The following is a 16,368-nucleotide window of genomic DNA, read 5'->3' as shown; positions in this document are numbered from 1 at the left end:
TCACACTCACCTTGTTGCATCAACTTCACACTATGAAATGTGTGTAGAAATGGCCTCCTTTTATAGGCCAAAAGGGTTGTCCTCTCTTATGAGAGACAGCCATGTGTAGCCGCCCTTGTGCGAATAAGTCCAAATCGGACCCTCCAATCCGCCCATGTGTGGCCGCCCTTGAGAAGACAAGTCCGCTTTTGAATTCGGCCACCGGCCATTGAATTCGACCAGCGGCCACTGGCCATTGACTTCCGACCACCGGCCATTGACTTCCGACCACCGGCCATCGGCCATTGACTATCGGCCACCGGCCAACTGACCGGTTGTTTTCCGACCACTTTCCGGCCGTCGTCCGGCCATAATATTCCGGCGAAAAAGAATATTCCGCCTTTAAAGTTGCCCTTATTCTTGTTTGTGAAAATTTTGGTTTCCGGTGAGTGATTTTTCTTCACGCACGATGGCTTCTCCTCATAATGGGGGCCTTACAAATGTGCGCTTTTACCACAGAAAATTACAAGGGTAAATCATGCTCCATACTTAACAATCTCCCACTTGGAGACTGATCTCCAAAACAAACCTGTGACTGCTTTCCATTCTAGCTTCTTATCCTTGAATGCCGATTGAAGATGAGCAAAAGCTCAACTTCTCCTTGTTGACCACCTTTGTAAACATGTCTGCAGGATTTTCACTTGTATGCACCTTTCCTAGCTTTAGTTGTCCCTCTTCCAAAAGAGTGCGTATGAAGTGATATCTCACCTCAATGTGCTTTGTCCTTGAATGAAAGGCTGAGTTCTTCGCAAGATGGATAGCGCTTTGGCTATCACTGTACAAGACACAATTGTCTTGTTTGAATCCAAGCTCTTCTAAGAATCTGTGAAGCCACAGAATTTCTTTGCTTGCCTCCGTCATTGCTACATACTCTGCTTCCGTGGTAGAAAGTGAAACCACTTTCTGCAGCTTTGAAGCCCAGCTTACTGCTGTGCCTCCAACCGTGAACACATAGCCAGTAGTGCTCCTTCGAGTATCTTTGTCACCTGCCATATCTGCATCAGCATACCCTTCTAGAAAAATATCAGTTCCTCCAAAATACAAAGCATTTGTTGTTGTCCCTTTTAGATACCTAAGTATCCACTTCACAACTTGCCAATGCTCTTTACCTGGGTTGTCCATGAACCTATTCACAACTCCCACTACATGTGGAATGTCTGGCCTTGTCCAGACCATAGCATACATTAGAGAACCTACCGCTGCAGCATATGGAACTTTAGACATATAGGCTATCTCCTCTTGTGTCTTTGGACACATATCCTTCGTTAGTTTAAAATGACCAGCCAAAGGTGTAGAAACTGGTTTTGCATTTTGCATTGCAAACCTTTCTAGTACCTTCTTGATGTAATCTTCTTGAGATAGCTTTATTGTCTTCTTCGTCCTGTCCCTTGATATTTTCATACCAAGTATCCTCTTTGCAGCACCTAAATCTTTCATTGAAAAAGATTTGCACAGCTCCTCTTTTAGGTCTTTGATGTCCTGCATGTTAGCACTTGCAATCAACATGTCATCAACATAGAACATTAGGATGATGAATTTCCCATCTCCCAAATTCTCCGTGTAGACACAGTGATCCGAGTTGCATCTTGTGAATCCATGATTCAACATCCATCGATCAAACTTCAAGTACCATTGTCTTGATGCTTGCTTTAAACCATACAAGCTCTTCTTTAATCTGCAAACCATTTTCTCCTTACCTTTTACTTCATACCCCTTTGGTTGAAGCATGTAGATTTCCTCCTCTAAGTCACCGTGAGGGAATGCCGTATTTACATCCATTTGCTCGAGATTTAGATCATGAGCAGCCACAAGGCTTAAGACAAGCCTAATTGAGTTCATTTTTACAACAGGAGAAAATATTTCATTGAAGTCAATACCTTTATTTTGAGAAAAACCTTTTACCACAAGCCTAGACTTGTACCTTTTCTTCCCACCTTCTTCTTCCTTTAGCTTGTACACCCATTTGTTTTGAAGTGCCCGCTTACCTTTAGGCAACTCAACCAACTCCCATGTTTGGTTGCGATGTAGTGAGTCCATCTCCACTTGCATGCTCTTCGTCCATTCTTCTTTGGATTCACGTTGCATAGCTTCTTCATATGATTCCGGCTCTCCAGAATCTGAGATCAAGAGATGGTTGAAGGAAGGAACAAACCTTTCTGGAGGTCTACTTGCTCTTGTAGATCTTCGGGGAATAGGTTGAGGCTCCTGATTTGGTTGACATTGTTGCACATTGTCACCGTTTGCAGTCCTTGAGTCTTCACCGTCCTCAAGCTCCATGTACTCATCACCTATTTCTTTTGTTTTTGTTCTTTCCAAGTAATCTTTGTACATATTTTGTTCATTAAAAATGACATCCCTACTCCTTAAGATTTTACCATCTTCAGGATTCCATAGGCGATACCCAAAGTCTCCTTCTCCATAGCCAATGAAGAAACACTTTTTGGACTTTGCATCTAACTTTGATCTTAGGCTTCTATCTATGTGCATGAAAGCCTCACACCCAAACACTTTGAGAAATGCATAATTCACCGGTTTACCTGTCCATGCCTCTTCTGGAACTCCCCCATCCAATACCGTTGAGGGTGACCGATTGATTAAGTACACATACGTACTTACAGCTTCCGCCCAAAGCTCAAGCGGTAGGCCTGCATGTAGCCGCATGCTTCGTGCTCGTTCCATGATTGTCCTGTTCATCCTTTCCGAAATCCCATTTTGTTGAGGTGTCCTTGGGGTTGTCCTTTGCCTCGGAATGCCATTGCTAGCATAAAGCTTTCAAAATCTTGGCTTCAATATTCGCCTCCATTGTCGGATCTGAGGCATTTAACCTTGGTACCTGTTTCATTCTCCACAAAGGCTTTCCACCTTTGAAATATGGAAAATACATCGGATTTATTCTTCATGACATAAACCCATGTTTTTCTAGTCGCATCGTCTATGAATGTTACATAGTACAATGAGCCACCAAGTGATGGTGTACTTGCAGGACCCCAAACATCAGAATGAACCAACTCAAGTTTTTTATTTTTTCTTTCATTTCCTGATTTTTGAAATTTTACCCTCTTTTGTTTACCATAAACACAATCTTCACAGAACTCTAAGTCCACTTCTTTCAAACCTGGTAGAAGCTTCTTTGTTTGAAGGATTTGCATTCCTTTGGCACTCATATGCCCAAGTCGGTAGTGCCACATCGCACTGTCAACTTCTGTAGTTGATGCACAAGCTGAAGGTTGCGTGCTAACAGTACACAAGTAAAGTGTACCGACTTTTTCACCCTTGGCAACCACCAAAGATCCCTTTGACATCTTCCACTGTTTGTTTCCGAATGCAATGTTGTGACCTTCATCGTCCAATTGTCCTGTAGAGATCAAATTTTTGCGAAGAGAAGGAACATGCCTAACATCTTTAAGCTTCCATTCATTTCCATTAGCAGTTTTGACAGAAACTGTACCTTTGCCGACAATCTCACAAGCTTCATCATCTCCCAAGTATACATACCCAAAATTACCTTTGGTGTAGTCTTGGAAATGTTGCTTGTGTGGTGTCGCATGGAATGAAGCACCGGAATCTACTATCCAAGAATTAGACACATTGTCTAATGAGAGAATTAGAGCATCTTGCTCTACTTTACCTGCCACATTGGCCTCCGATGTTGGCTTGTTGTCTTGAGACTCTGTCTCCTTCTTCTTCTTGGACCAGCAATCCTTCTTGACGTGGCCCTTCTTGCCGCAGTTCCAACATTCAAGAACTGACTTTGTGCGTGACTTGCTCCGCCTTGAGCGATCACGACCCTTTTGGTTTTTGAACCTCTCCTTAAGCCTTCCTCTTGTTTCCACTGATAGTGCAGCACTTGATGATTCTCCTGTGCTTCTCCTTCGCATTTCCTCACTTAGGAGAACACCCACAACATCATCAAACTTAAGAGTATTTGTGCCAGAGATAGAATTACTTACAGCCATCACAAGGCTGTCCCAACTATCCGGTAGAGATGACAGTATAAGGAGAGCTCGCACTTTGTTATCGAAATTGATTTTCACTGATCGAAGTTGACTTATGTTTGTGTTAAAGTCATTTAGGTGTTCTGCAATTGAACCATTCTCTGCCATCTTTAGATTGAACAAGCGCTTCATAAGAAATACCTTATTGGATGCCGATGGTTTCTCGTAGAAGTCGTCAAGTGACTTCATCAAGTCCTCCGTGGTCTTCATCTCCGAAACATTGAAGGCCACCGTTGACGCCAAGCTTAACCGGATTGTTCCCAGTGCCTTTCGATCAAGGACAATCCATGCTTCATCTGCCATTGTTGCGGGCTTCTTTGCAAGACCGCCTAGTGGCAAATAGAGGTCCTTCTGGTAGAGATAGTCTTCAATCTGCATCTTCCAATGTTGGTAGTTTTTGCCGTTGAACTTCTCAATCTTGAGCTTCCCTTCCTCCGCCATAACTCCCACTCAATTCAAGGAATCCTTTCCTTGAGATAATTTAGCTAGGAGCAAACCTTGCTCTGATACCAGTTGTTAGGAAATAAGACGTAGCTAAATAGATAATTGAGTAGATTACTTAATGGAGAGAGACAGATTTATATACACAAGATTATAGAGTAGAGAGAGAGAGAGAGAGAGAGAGAGAGAGAGAGAGAGAGTACACACGATATACGTGGTTCACCCAATGTGGGCTACGTCCACGGGAAAGCAGCCACTCAATGGCTTTAGTACTTCAAAACAAGAAGTAGTTTACAAAGGGATTATACCCTTAATGGAGCTCCCGCCTTGCTTCACTCTCACCACCTCACACTCCCCTTGTTGCATCAACTTCACACTATGAAATGTGTGTAGAAATGGCCTCCTTTTATAGGCCAAAAGGGCTGCCCTCTCTTATGAGAGACAGCCATGTGTAGCCGCCCTTGTGCGAATAAGTCCAAATCGGACCCTCCAATCCGCCCATGTGTGGCCGCCCTTGAGAAGACAAGTCCGCTTCTGAATTCGGCCACCGGCCATTGAATTCGACCAGCGGCCACTGGCCATTGACTTCCGACCACCGGCCACCGGCCATTGACTTCCGACCACCGGCCATCGGCCATTGACTACTGGCCACCGGCCAACCGACCGGTTGTTTTCCGACCACTTTCCGGCCGTCGTCCGACCATAATATTCCGGTGAAAAAGAATATTCCGCCTTTAAAGTTGCCCCTGATTTTTGTTCGTGAAAATTTTGGTTTCCGGTGAGTGATTTTCCTTCACGCACGATGGCTTCTCCTCATAATGGGGGCCTTACAAATGTGCGCTTTTACCACAGAAAATTACAAGGGTAAATCAGGCTCCATACTTAACAGTGACTGCTACAAGCAAGTGAACGTGGCTATGGAGAAAAGAAGTGGAGAGTACTCAGAGTTAAGAGAAAAAGATTATGTTGTGGAGGGAAGAAAGAGAGGGAGTGCATCTCAATCTCTTTTGAATTCGAATTGTTGATCATGACTGTAGAGAGAGAAATGCTGTAGCACACAGAGGTAATGGAGTTTTCCATTGCACTCAGCTGGATCTGGAGTGGGAGAAGCATGAGAGAGAGAGAGAGAGATACAATAAAGGAAGAGAGAGTGGGAGAGAGGACAGATCTGCAACCTTGAAGGATCTGCACTTTATCAGAAAGAGACAACCAAGAATGTTCCTTAATGATTGGAAGAGGAAGTGACATGAGAGAAAAGGAGGGAGAGAGAGAGAGAGAGAGAGAGAGAGAGAGAGAGAGAGAGAGAGTTGGATCACATTTTAGAGAGAGAATGTAGTGAGAGAATGTGAAAAATCTACTTTTTCTAGCAGGGGGGCTAAAAAGTGCCTCCTTTAATGAGTTCTAAGTGAGAGAGAGTGTTTTATATGTTAGAGGCAGAAGAGGGGTGGAGAAAAGACATTTGAAAATTCATTTACCCCCCTCTCTTTTGGGTTACTAAATAAACTATTTTCAAATTCAAAATATGGAAATGGCTTTTTAAAAAATCTCAGCATAGGCCTTTTTGCCCTCTCTTTTAGGCTTGGTCAAACTTGGCTTAAGATTTAAGCATTCCCTTAAACTGCCAAATAAAGAGGCCCTCCTATACCCCAGTCACTTCCTAATGTAGTGTTGCAAGGTTTGTTTACCAGATATAACAGTGCTTAGTGATCTACGAAGAAAATGAACTTGTTTGCAAGAAGGTAGTGTCTAAATTTTTTGATAGCCCATATATCATTCCTAGACCTTCTCTTTCCATGGTGGTATAATTTTTCTCCGTGTTGTTCAGCTACCTACTAGAGTAGCAAATGGAAAAATCCATTTTTTTCTCTCCTGGCTGGGCTAATATGTATCTTATGGCATAAGTTGATGCATCAACATGAACGTGAAAGATTTTGCAGTCAGGGGCTTGCAAAATTGGAGAAAAAATTAATTGCTGCTTTAATTTGTGAAAAGCCAGCTCGCATTCATTTGTCAATTCAAATTTAGCAATGAGGACATACAACAGATTAGCTATTACAACATACATGTATATGACGCGCCTATAGTACCCAAATGACCCATAAATGCCTGCACTTCTTTCATTTTTGTTAGTCTTGATAGTGCCGCAATTATTTGTATCTTTTCTTGATCAGTGAAAATCCCATTTTTGGACACAATGTGGCCCAAAATTTTACCTCGTCTTACCATGAAGACACATTTTTCAAGGTTAAAGCAAATACGATGAGTTCTACACTTTTCAAAGACTTTCTCCAGATGCGTTATGTGATCACTTCTTAGGTGAGAATAACACAAAGATCATCCATGTATATCTATGAAAATTGTCTGAGATATTCCTTGAATGTATGACTCATTAGTCTTTGGAAAGTGGCAGGTGCATTGGTCAGGGCCAAAAGGCATTACCCTGTATGCAAATATACCCCACTCTATTGCAAAAGCTGTCTTATGTTGATCTTCTTCTTTGATGGTTAATTGGTTGTAGCCTGAGAACCCATCAAGAAAACAGTAGGCCTCCTTCCTTGCAACTCTCGCAATAACATGATCTGTTATTGGTAGTGGATATTTTTCCCTGATGGTGGAAGCATTTACCTGTTTGAGGTTTACACCGACACCCAATTTGCCATTCTTTTCAGTACAACGACAATCGGGGACACCCAATTGGTGTGTTCAATCTTGTAGATAAACTCAACATCCTTTAGTTTGTCTATCTCCTCCTTAATTTTCTTGGCAAAAGTCTCATTGTAGGTATAAAGACGTTGTCTGCATGGTCTGGCATTGCTTTTAAGGGATATTGTGTGTTGGCAGATCTCTGGGTCTATCCCCTTCAGGTCTCTGTATGACCAAGCAAACACATCATAGTTGCTCTTCTTCTTCCGTGAGGTCCGTGGCAATGTATGCATGGTTAGGTTCCTCGCCTGGTTCTCATAAGTTTATGCATTTGTATTTTTCAGGCCCATCATATGAAGTTCTAGGCTCTTTTGGGTCTCGTTTGGGTTTTTGTACCATAATTTTTCTATCTTGAATAGTCTACTTTTGTTAGTGGGAAGGTGCATCAAATTGATCATCGTTTGATTCATCTTCAGTTTCCAACTTTGTTATCCAAACTTCTTTCCAAGCTCGTTTCAATTCATTGTACTTGTTTTTGCGCTCAATTTTGGTGGACAACTTCGTTGCTTTTTCAGAAATACTTTCCATCTTTGGTTTTTATTTGTTCTTCTCTTTCAATTTTATTTTGATTGAGTTGGGTTTCATGTACCTCTTTGATATCCCATCTTTAAGGCATTCAGTTGCTTCAACCAACTTTAAGTACTGCGTTTTGTTGGTTAACAGAGGTACTGATATTCTTTCATTTTGTTTCATTTTTTCATGCGTTTATTCGGATATCTACGCTGTCTTCGAGGATTTTAGTTTGGAAAATCATAGTAGATCACTTGTTGATCCTTTCGTTTGATGTCCTGATCTGAACTAATAGAAAGCTTGTCGTCTGCGTTGTCCTCTAATAGCTCATCCTTGGAGTCCTGGAATGCTTCCTCATTAGTTTGGTCAAGGTCCCTTATTGAGATCTCATCCACTAGGCATCAGCAATGTGCAACCCGTTCCCTGTCAGGGACTTCTAGTTTTGATTTTGGATTTCGGTTGACACTCATCATCTGGAATGGAATGACATCATATCCTTCCTCATCACAGAATTTGGTTAGGATCACCTCATTCACGCACACATCAAGAGTGGCCAGTATCCTTTGCCATCCAAAAGGTTGAAACCTCTCTTCTAGAAACATCTTTGATACATATGCCTCGTCTAGTATTGACCTGTCATGAATTCAGTCCTCTTTTTTCAAATTACCACCCTCAAAAGCTTCACCTGTCCAATTGTGAGCTTCGATATGTAGCCAAGCCGGTATTTCTCTGTCTTGGTCAATTGTGGAGTTTAGTTCCTCCCCTAGGGTTCCTTCCACATCATCCATATCTCTTCTCCTTTTCCTTTCTCCCTCTCCCCTCAAGTGATTCTTATACCCTCCCCTAGCACTTATAACTTTAGAATGGGAAATTATTGGGAGCCTACTCCTAAATAATGGTATGGATAGTATCCGTCTCAACTACACAACTAAAATTCTCCTCATACTCAATTCCATAAGTATATGCATAGTCTTTGCCTACCAATCTAGACTTGTACCGACTCACTTACATTGTGTTTTACCTTGTAAACACGTTTACATCCAATCACATATTTTCCTTTTGGAAATGGCACTAAACTCCATGTCGCATTAGCATCAAGGGTAGCTATCTCATCATCCATAGATTAATCCCACTTTGAATCTCCAACAGAAATCTCAAAACAAGTAGGCTTTATATGTTGCACAACCTTTTCCATAAATACACAATGGAAAGCCACATAAGCATCATGAGTAAATCTTTCCACAATATTCCTTACTCTCCCAGATCTTCATGATTGGGGATCACTAACAAGTGTCCTATTTTTAGCTTGCATCCTTCTTGCATAATAAGTCTTCATAGAGGGTACACCAAAATCCTCAACAAGGCTTTGCTCCAAGCCACTTGAATCACCACTTCATGATTTGCAATCGAGGCAGATGGGCCTATGACGTATGCAAAAGCGGTTAATTTGGCAAGAGGCCAAACCAAAAATATTGGAAGAAGCAACAAGCTAGGCAGGGTTTTTCAAATGCGATGGTGCCTAGACAAGTCAATGCAGTGGAAGTGAATCCAACGTTGGTGCAAAGAGATGTGCCGATGTAAGAGGAGCCAAGGGTTCTATGGTTTCAACAAGATGGAGCAGTTTCTATGTCAAAGATGCCAGTTAGGGAACTTCAAGCTCTAGTTGTGAATGTAGAGCAAGAAGTTCTAGATTGGGTAGAAGATGCACAGGCAAACTCATGTATGATTGGTCAAGTTCCATTGATGTGTGCTAGGGATCAAAAAGTACGAATTGTAGGTGGGGTTGAAACAATGAAGGTAAAGGAGATCCCAGATCTAGAGACAGAAGAAGAAGTGGATAGTAATTCTATGGATGCGGATATAACATGGAAAACCGACTTGTCCCGCTTGAGGTATGAGGAATTTGATCTTTTACATGTGGCTAAAGATGTGAAAGATGTGTTTAAAGAGCAAGATGAAGTGCAAGACAATGTGCTTGGATAAAACCCAAATAGAGGAGTACGGGACTCGAGAAATGGACATGCAAATAAAGATGGTATGCAGTGCCATGCTGATGGCTATGCTTATGAAATTCATAATGGAATGAGCTATAGTGGTGTAGCAGGTATGGAGTTTTGCAGAGGAAGATAGAGCAATCTTAGCTAGAGATGAAGGGGAAAATCAAGTGATTGAAGAGTAGTTAGACAAAATTGACAAGGAAGAGGAGTTGATCAACCTTGAGGGGCTAGTTCATGAAGAAGGGCTTGATGATGTTGGCATTGAGTTTGTTACAAATGTGAAGAAGAGCATGGGTCCCATGGTAGTTGAGCTTCCAGTGCTACAGGTATGTTCCATGGAAAATGAAACAGGATCCCAGGTTAAAGTTTCATCCAAGCTTTCAAAGGAGGTATGTGAGTCATGGTTGAAAGGTACGCTTGTAAGTGCAGCGGTTCAGTGTGTTATCCGTCAAATACGGATTTCTCTTTAGGGGATTTCCTTTTACATGGTTGGGAGGGAGGGTCAGATGACATGTTTGCAGAGTCAAAAGTGTTGGAGCAAGATGGTGTGCACAATGATTCTCTTTTGAAGCACTATGGAGGCAAAGTGATGCTTGAAGTGGTGCAAGGATGCTATGCTCTTATTGTGTGTATGGATGGCTATGTGTCTGGATATGGCACTATTGGAGATTGTTGCATGTGGATGGAAGAGAGCAAAGCCAAGTGTTTGATCCAGGAGGTCAGAGTATGCAGGGAGTGGGGCAACCCTCTTAAGGATTGGCCTCATGAAGAAAGAGTAGGGATTTGTACATATGTTAGTGGTTTTTTTTGTTTGTTCACAGTGTTTACTAGTTTTGCAGTTTCTATGTGAATAAATACATTTTCTAGTTGAACATGAATTTTCAACAAGGGGTTTGGGCAATGATGGTGTAGCTAAAGTTGGTTGATGCTATGAAGAGTGAAATGGAGGGTTGTGTGGGCTCTCAAGGAAATGCTAGAGTTATGAAGCGGGTGGGGAGATCAAGACCAAGTACATTATGAAAAATATGAACCCTCTAGCAGCCCTTTGGGATTACGATTAACTAGAGGCCAGCCAATGAGAAGAGGGTGGTGGACATACTCTATGCCCTCAAAAAAGTAGGGGAAAACAATAGTCTTACACTTCTTACTGGCTTTTTACCTAGTGAGAATGTGTGTGTGTGTGTGTGTGTGTTGGGGGGGGGGGGGGGGGGGGGGGGGGCAGTGGGGAGGGGGGACCTAAAACCTCCAAGTTTCCCTCCTTTTAGACCTGGTTTTAAAAAATCTCCCCAAATTTTGTAATTTTTTTTAAAATTTCAAAAATCAAATCTTATTCTCTTAAAACCCACCTTAACTTATTTGATGGTCCAAAAAGCATTTTTTGACCTCCAAAAGTCAAAACGTTGGAAAGAGAGAAATGTGAAAACACCCTTCATGAGTCAGTGAATGCCTCTCTATAGCCCAGTGATTCCACAACACCCCAATCCCCTAATGATCACACACCTAGACACTCGATCTGCAAACGACTATGGTCCCAAACCCGTACCCAATCGAACCTAACTACATACAATCATAGCACCAAGTCCAAATCACTGACAGGACCCTTACTTAGATTCATGCTACTCAATATCGACTCACACACCATCAGTTGCAACATCTATGGAACATTTCCTCGACCTTTCAAAGTCTACAACATGCACTAGCTTTACGCCCAACTCCAATCTCTATTGCATGCACCACCCGCCCTTGCACACATATTCTTTGGCAAACGGTTAATCATGAGAGTGAGGGAGGAGATTGACACAATTTGGCAAGAAACATAGGCAAATATCACTGCAATAACTTGCAAAAAAGGGGTGTATAATGATGGGTCTCAAGAGAAATTATTCTCCTTTGCTTCAGGGGTCACCATAGCCTTTGGGTCGCCCTGCCCTCCATTCCCTGCAGGTTATGGCTACCCCGTATTCCCTTGAACACCCAACAATTAGCCCCTTACAACACCTTTCCTTTCTCTTTCTCCTTCGAGCTCCTCTTTACTGCATCCACAAGGGCCACAATGAGTGCAGTGTTGACTCCCGGTATGCAAGCCTACTTACAAGCTTTTAGCTGTAGCGCTACCAAGGTAGGCCCACTCTCCTACGCTATGTGTGTACAGAAACCAGCAATTGTTGCTTTGGATACTGATGGCAGCTCTGCATACCCAAGAAGACCCTCCTTCTCTGCTTTTTGTCCCCCCTCTTTATGTAGTGCTTGGTCAAATGCACCCGGCTCATGGCCAACCCTTCAAATGGTGCTCCTTCTCTCTCTCTCACCCTCCTTCTTGCGCTATATAGCCCCCCGCTCATGGCCAACCCTTCAAATGGTGCTCCTTATCTTTCTCTTAGCCCCGAAGGCTGCAATCTAACCCCAAGATTCTCTTCCCCTCCATTGTTATCCTGAGTGGCACATGCCCTTCAACTCCAGCTCATGCCGCTCTTCTGCACTTGGCACTGCCAACTTGCTCACGCCCGAGCTTCTACATAGCTACTCATGACCTCCCTTTCCTTAGAGACCACCACCTAGTATAGCACGGGCCTGACCTCTCCCATCACTGGCTTTCCCATGGAACCTCCAGCACCCGACCCTCTCCTTGTGACCTGCATTACCAAAGTCACACAGGCCTCTCAAGACCTGGCCTCCAATCTGTCACCCTTGCTCTACTTGTGGGTGGACCCCAATTGCTCACGGCCTTGATCAGCTCAAGGTGGCACCCTCTGCAACGCTCCTCCAGTACAGAGCCTAAATTCGGCTCTCCTTGGCCTTCCTGCCCGCGCTGCCATGCAGCCCCCCCTCTTTTTCCTCTTGCGGCTCACCCTTTTCCTGCATGTCACGTTCCACTTGGCTGCTCTGCTTCCTCAAGCTGCTACGTGCACTCCACATGTCTCTGATTGTCCTCGGACTCCTCTCCTTCTATCTGCAGGCGCCACCCTTCATGCATCATTGTGCGTTTTTCCAAGTTAAAGCTTTAAAACGATTTGGGTTTGGTCCCCTTTCACACGCCATCGATGGTCAATTTGAAGCAACTACATTAAAAAACTTGTGCTCATCTTCCTTTTGTAGTGCTCGCTTGCTGACACTCTTCACCATGGGGAAGAAAACTTCTCTTCCTACCTCACCCGACTTTGCACCACATGATGCTCGTAACAAAAAAACTCCTCTTGTACTGTCCACGATTCTTGGCCGACAATCGGATATAGCTCTTTGCACAATAAATCTTGGACCAAAAGCACCATTGACCACAGCGAGAGTGGTATGACTGTCATGTCACCCAATCGGAGAGTTGCTAAATAATGACCTTCAAGCTCACAAAAAGCTTTGAACTCACCCAGCTTTAGCAACCGTTCTGCATACACTATGGCACCATTTGAAGGCGAGATCCACCATCTTCAATACCTTTGAGCATCCCGACCAGTAAGGTGGAAATCCACCCTTGCCCTACTAAATGCCACGTCTGACATACACATCAAATTAGGAATTGTTGAACCCTCCATCAAGCAGCTACTAAAGCATTGTTTCATGCACCTACTAAGCCTCATGTACGTGCTTTGTGCATGTCCTTGGATTGACAGTGTTTGGTTGCACCATCATTGCCCACCCCTTAGTTGAGCATCCATGCTCAACCACAACATTATTTAGATAAGATAGATTTGCATATGAGAGAATGATATAAAATAGGACATAGACTGCAGAAGAAAAGAATGATATAGTGGCTATATAAATAGGATAGAGATAGAGAGAAAAGCATCTATTATATCACCCTCCAGGATCAAATGGAAAGCTTGAAGCTTCCCCAAGCATTGTGTAGAGTCCACCTGGATCAAAATTAAAGCATTGGTCATATCCATCTGTAAAGCATCCATATTGAAGCCTCTCTTCGTACTTGTAGGCCAATAAACAGACGACTTCAACTTCTGTTCATAGCATAATTCTTCAGCATCGTGCATCCATAATCCTTCGTGCCCATTATAAGAATACATTCCATCAATTGAAGCACATATACCATAAATAACTATCCTATCACCTGCTAGAGAACTCTCCATAGCATAGTCTTTATCATATGAACACTGAAACATGTGCACTACACCTTGCAAAGAGACCTGCAACAACATATCTATCAACAACACAACACACAGTTGCAATACCTTTCCATTTGCCTGAGCCTGCTGTATACTCAAGAAAACCTCTTTATCTTGCATACCTACACCCAAATCCTCAGTAATAGGCTCCAAAACCAACTCTTCATACCCAAAAGTATGACTTGCTAGAGCTTCAACCTGTCCTTGAAACACCTCATCACCAACAAGATTGGTGGCAACTTCCTCTCCGGATGGAGCCTCATTCTCATAGGCTGCACATGTACTTGTCTCTACAGAGTAGACTGTCGAAGCTATCCCTCCATGTCCACACACAAACTCTAGAACTACACTGTGCACCTCTACATGCCCATCAAGGCAACACCCTTTGCATAGGAAAATCACTTTGACATACCATTGCTTCTATTTCTAACTCTTGCAAGTAATCCTCAAAAACCTATTGTTCAGCCAAGTCAAATTCACAATCAAACCATACTTCTTCTAGCAAGGACTCACCTCCACAAGACACAAGAGAGGGTTGTGTTAGACAAGGGGAACTAGAACCTAGGAGTCCACCGCCCAACCACCCACTATATAGCATGGCTCCTATCCCTTTGCCCTAGTTGGACTCCCTTTCCACACTGCCCAGCCCGTCCTTGCCCTTGTCTAGTCCGACCTTGCCGTTGTTCTGACATTACTCCCCCCTTAAAGAGTTTTCGTCCTCAAAAACAAAAGTGGGAAACTTATTCTTAAGAACACTAATGTTTTGCCAAGTGGCACCTTCCTCAGGTCGATCTTTCCTTTTGATAGTCTTGTTGACGTACATGATGACGTGTGTGTAACTCACGATAATGGAGAACACGTTCAGGTCCATGCGGTAAGGTAGGAGGTTCAATGAAATCAACCAAAATCTATTGGTCAATGACATTGTCGTCTCTATGTAACCGCTTACGTAAACGGCTTACACGAAACAGCAGATGAATACGAGAATATGTACGTAGCAGTAATTTGTAGGCACGGCCACCTACTCGCTTGAGTACTTTGAAAGGCCCACAATATCGAGGAGATAATTTAGGTGTTGGTCTAGTTTTTAGACCTTTTGAATGTTCCTACACACGTAAAAATACTTCCTCCCCTTCCTCAAAGGTAACTTGCTGACGTTTCTCATCAACATACTTCTTATACTGATCCTGCGCTTGTTGGACATTCTGACGAGCGAGTTTCAGCATATCCATGTGGTCTTGGACAAAATCCTCAACCTGTTGGAGCTTTTCGATTGCCAACCCCATCGTAACAGTTGACCTAGGTTGAACCCCATACATGAGCATGAAAGGACTAAATCCAATTGTGACATGCTTAGCACTGTTGTAGGCAAACTCGAGAATATGTAAGTATTCTTCCCAGTCGGACTGTTTTTTGCTGACGTATGCTCTTAGCATATCCTCTAGCACTTGGTTAACTCAATCAGTCTGACCATCTGTTTATGGATATATGATCGGTTGCACCGAGGTTCAGTTGTGTACCCAATCATTTAAGCACATCCTTCCAAAAGTGACTATTAAAGTTGGGATCACGATCACTGACAATGTTACTTGGCAAACCATACAACTTATATAGGTTTTCCACAAATAACTTGGCTAGTTCTGGTGTCTTAACCATTGATTTGGTTGGAATAAACTTACATAGTTTAGTCTACTACCCATACCGAGTCATGACCTCGTACAGTGGTTGGTAAACCCACAATAAAGTCCATAGAGACACTTTCCCATTTTCCATTGGGAATATCCAAAGGATGTAAGAGTCCTCCTGCTTTCAGGCGCTCTGCTTTGTTAACTTTACATTTTTGGCAATGCAAGACATATGCTTGAACAAAGCCATGTATACCTGGCTAGTAAAACTGTTGTCGGACAAAAGCATAAGTTTTTCTAATACCCGGGTGCCCTGCACTTGGACTATCATGACATTCATAAAGAATTTGGCGCCGAATGTCTGTATCCATCGGTACACAAACTCTCCCCTTATGGAGTAGGTACCCATTGTCGATGGTGAATTGCTTACATCGCTATAGTTCATCACTCAATAGAGAAGAACTAGGTGTGGAGGTTAACGTTACACTACCAGCATTGGAGTGATAAGGATCCCTCATTTGTACATGGCTCCACACTTTGAATATGCTTCATCATGCTCATATTTTCCTTTGAGAGAATCCAAAAATACACTACAAAGTTCCGTGAACAAGAGAGGATTGATCTTCGGCATACGGCTTAGAGCGTCAGCCACACATTGTATTGACCTTTACGATACCGGAGCTTGGCGTCATATTCCTGAAGAATCTTGGCCCACCTGGCTTTCCAACCATTCAAATTTTTTTGTTGTGTAAATCATTTGATTCTTTCATGGTCAAACACAATCTCAAACTGAGCACCATACTAATAATGCCACCATGTTTTTAAGGCAGACACTATTGCATAGAGTTCGCGCTCATAAGCAAAGTAGTTCTGCTGAGTTGTATCAAGCTTCGTGCTTTCAAATGCAATTGGCCGTCCGTCTTGTAACAGGACTGCTCCAATAGCA

This window comes from Adiantum capillus-veneris, chromosome 17 (assembly GCF_014529385.1).
Source record: "Adiantum capillus-veneris isolate H3 chromosome 17, ASM1452938v2, whole genome shotgun sequence".
NCBI lineage: Eukaryota > Viridiplantae > Streptophyta > Polypodiopsida > Polypodiales > Pteridaceae > Adiantum > Adiantum capillus-veneris.
The sequence above is the reverse complement of the archived record's forward strand: the minus strand, read 5'-3'. Positions refer to the sequence as shown.